The sequence below is a fragment of the Eufriesea mexicana genome, unplaced genomic scaffold (assembly GCF_001483705.2).
Source record: "Eufriesea mexicana isolate 0111107269 unplaced genomic scaffold, ASM148370v2 scaffold4710, whole genome shotgun sequence".
Taxonomy (NCBI): domain Eukaryota; kingdom Metazoa; phylum Arthropoda; class Insecta; order Hymenoptera; family Apidae; genus Eufriesea; species Eufriesea mexicana.
Window position 1 is genome coordinate 180682 of NW_016912705.1, and position 4354 is coordinate 185035.

The window sequence follows — 4354 nt, forward strand, 5'->3', positions numbered from 1 at the left end:
GGATAATCTCGAGTTCAAAAGAATACCTCTTGAGCGAGGGTTCATTCAAATTAATCTCCCCGGAAGAATAGCCCTAATTGTGTAGACAGCGGGAGTAGCCTGCAGCAAACTTAGCAGTCCGAGTTTAAACAATAATTAAATTCTGCTCTTCCATGGTGGAAAAACTTCTCAACCACCAAGACACTCTCATGCACTCGGGTTTACACAGAGATGCAGTCGCAATTTCCTCGAGGACACGTTCCCAGCTAACCGCTAAAAAGCAGGTAGCAGCAGAGCCAACTGGAATAGCAACGAGTACGTGGACGATCATCCAACGACGACACGGTCGTTCAATTAAAACACCATGGTCGGTCGATCACTTCATAATTTTCCAGTCGAAATCCCTGCCCGATGCTCGACTGTCACGGATTTCACGGCGACCACTCGTCAACAGCATCGTCGCAGCGTGACAGGAGTTCCTGTTCGGTCGTTAAACGTGTCAATCGGCTCCTAGTCGCAGCACGATCACGTGTTGCCTCGAAGGATCACGTTAGGACGGTTTTTGCCGATCACGGCAGCTAAAGAAGATCGTCTTTGCTTGTTACCGGAGCACACGGATCTAGGGGGTAGCTGTACCGTTCGACTCGGTTACGTTGCTCGTTACGCGATTCGCCGAATCACGTCTCCGCGATTACGCGTCCCAGGATACATCGGGATCCCGTTATCGTTCGCGATCGATTAACTCCCTTGATGTGTTTCTTCGTCTGGGCAGCGGACCAAGCGAAGAAGAGACCGAGCTACCTAGGGGGCTTGGCTTGCCAGAGGATCACCGAGGAAACCTTTTTGGTCTTGGAGAAACATGCTACGACACTCTGGCTGTCTTGCCTTGGCTCTTCCACTCCGAGCTTTTCACTCCACTGTGTCTCTTCCTCTTCTTCTTCTTTTTCTTCTTCTTCTTCTACTACTCCTTCTTCTCCTTTTTCGTTTAATCGGATGCACGCTTAACGGCGACGTCTTTGTTCGAGTCCCGCCGGAAGTGCCTAAAGAACGCACAGACTCGTCCGCGGTGCGACAGCGATATAAAGCCACGATACGTCTACACGGAAGGCTTTTTCAGCATCCTCGACGTCAGCACACTATCAAACACGATGACACATTTTTCCCTGTTTTATCTCGCGCGGAACTTGTCATCGCGAAAGAGACGGCTGCACGCAATCGAGCACGGCCCCTCCTCTTGTACCGCTTTCCTTCCTTTTGCGCAACGGATCAGGGTCTTTCGGGGAAACCGCAATTTCCGTTCATCGAATCGATATCCTCGCGTGATAATTCTTGGGAATGGTGGATAAGAAGCGCGCGTGCGATAAAGAAACGCAGGGTTTAATCCGGTTTAACCATCGGAAGACGCATAGGCGATTCCAGGCACGCGTTACTTTACACCTTGCAAATTAGTTCGCGGACAGCGCAAGAATGATTACCGTTAGCGATGCAGCAATTACCGCGAGGCAAGTGACTCGTTATGGTCGCGCGAAATGCGATTTTTCCAGTGCCCCTTTGCTAACGTGAATCCCGTTCGGGCTATCTCGTTCTAAAGATTAACCTGGTACGCTACATCGGCCGACGCTAATTAGTTGTCGTTCCAGCAATCGCGAGCAACAGGCAGATAACGTTGTTTGCCAACTGGTGAACTGCTACGAGGCAATTGCCCCGATACTTCGGCACCGGGCTGGCTCGTTTGCATAGACGACTAAATTCGCTACGGAAGCAAGCACCGTGTATGGCAGACTCGATCGATCGCACGCTAAGCTCTTTTGCGATTTCCGCTACGGGGACACTACTAGTTCCGTTCCATCTCAGCTAACCTGTTTCGTGTTTACGTTACTCGTTACTCGTGTGTAGATCTTTGCGCGGAAAGAGAACAATCCTGTGTCGAGGTCTGTGTTTCCAGATAGACGAGGAAGCTCATCGGTGATTTTGGTCGAGAGAAGAGTTTGGCTAATTTTATTCTATCTATTTGACATCTAAGATACACACTGTTGGGGCCTAGGTCTTTCTGTGAGAGAAGGGATAATTGTGAATGAAGTATCCACATGACGAGTTAGGTGAGGAAGCTCGTCAGCGACTTTGGTCGAGACAAGAGTTTGGCTAATTTTATTCTATCTGTTTGAGGTTTAGGTTACACACTGTTGGAACCTAGGTCTTTCTCTGAGAGAAGGGATAATTGTGAATGAAATATCTATATCACGAGTTAGATGAGGAAGATCATGAAGGATTTTTATGGAGAAGAGACTTTTGGATAGTTTTATCCAATCTGTTTGACATTTAGACTAGTCACTGTCTAAATCTAGGTCTTTCTTTTAAAAAAGAGAGCAATAGTGAACGGAGCATCTATATTATGAGTTAGATAAGGAAAGTCATCTGCCATTTTAGTCGAGAAGAGTCGTTTGGATAATTTTATCTAATCTGTTTGACATTTAGACTAGTCACTGTCTACGTCTAGGTCTTTCTTTTAAAAAGGAGAGCAATAGTGAATGAAACATCTATATTATGAGTTAGATAAGGAAGCTTATCAGCAATTTTAGTCCAGAAGAGACGTTTGGATAATTTTGTCGAATCTGTTTGACATTTAGGCTAGAAATTTAGATTGCCTGAACTTTGTCTTTCTTTGAAAAATAGGACAATAGTGAATGCAGTATCTCATGAATTAGATGAGGAACTCATGAAGGATTTTGGTCGAGAAGAGTCTTTTGAATAATTTTATCCAATCTGTTTGACATTTAGATTAGTAACTATCTGTATCTAGGTCTACCTTTAAAAGAAAAGATAATCGTGAATACAGTATCTATATCATGAGTTAGATGAGGAAGCTCGTCAAAGATTTTGGTCGAGAATTGAGTTTGGCTAAGTTTATTCTATCCATTTGACATTTAGAGCAGACACTGTCTAAACCTAGGTCTTTCTTTGAAAGAAAGGACAGCAGCGAATGAAGTATCTATATCATGAGTTAGATGAGGAATTCATGAAAGATTTTGGTCGAGAAGAGTCTTTTGAATAATTTTATCCAATCTGTTCGACATTTAGATTAGTGACTGCCTATACCTAGGTCTACCTTCAAATTGACAATAGGAGGATTTTAGCCTAATTTTTGCTCGCTGTCTATTCTTAGATTAGCTTTCGTGTAAACAGGAAACGATTCTGTCAGGAGTATCTATACCCCAAGTTAGCGAAGTCTACTGCGAACTTTAACCAATTTTGTCCAATCTATTTGACACTTAGAATAGTCACTGTCTATTTCTAAATGTTTATGTGAAAAATAGGACGATCGTGTATCGAAGATCTATATATGATCTAGTTTTATCGAATGAAAGACTTTATCCAATTTTACTCGATCAATTTGACATTTGGAGTACTTACTGTCAATTCTTGTATCTTTCTGTCAAAAAGACCATCGTGTATCACGAGTTAGGCCAGTATACCCTTCCTAGACTTTCGTAACAAGATCACGATTTTTCCTCAGTTTCGTCCAACCTATTCGACATCTGGAATACTCTCTGCCTGTTCCTAGGTCAAAGTGTAAAAGACGAAGTATCTGTACCACGAGTTAGAGAACAGCTAAATCCACTCAACGAGCAAACCTCGTGCACAAGACTATCGATCTGTCATTAAGCTCTTCCACACCATGAGGAAACCACGAATATTATTCGATCAATTCTCCATTCAGATCACTCGTTCTCTACTCTCCTAAACTTTTGCCTAAAAAGGAACGATTATCTATCAAACGTTTCTATCGCGAGTTAGACCATCATCGCTACGAGTAGACCCAATTGCAAATGTCCAATGTACTCACTCTCTGTCCCAAAATCTCCCAAAAAATCCCAAAGAGCCATGCTACACTAGCAGCGAGACGACGTTAGACTAAGTCTACTCACGATAAGAAGCAAACCTCATTCATGCACGAGAGACTCGACCGTGGTCAATCTTCTCTCCAACTTTCGCCACGAGAAGACCCAGTTTTACCCGATTTCATCCATCTCATCGCCATTTCGAATACTCACTGTCTATTGCTAGATCTCTACGAGAAAAGGAGGATCGTGCATCTATATCGGGATTTTCGCCACGAGAGGTCCGCGAAGCTGTCGTTGGAGGATATCGATCGGTGGTTTCTGGTGATTCGAGGGCGTCGCGCGCGGAATCGAGCAGCCACGCGATAACCTTTCTTTCGGTGCACACCGTGACGGAATGGAACACGAGCGTTCGATCGATCGGGGGATCGAGGAAAGGCGGCCTGTGCTCGGCCGGCACGCGCTACTCGACCTGACAACGGATCGAAGTGCCGGAGGACTGTTTTAGTGGCTGCTCAATGCATCGCCAGTGGCAG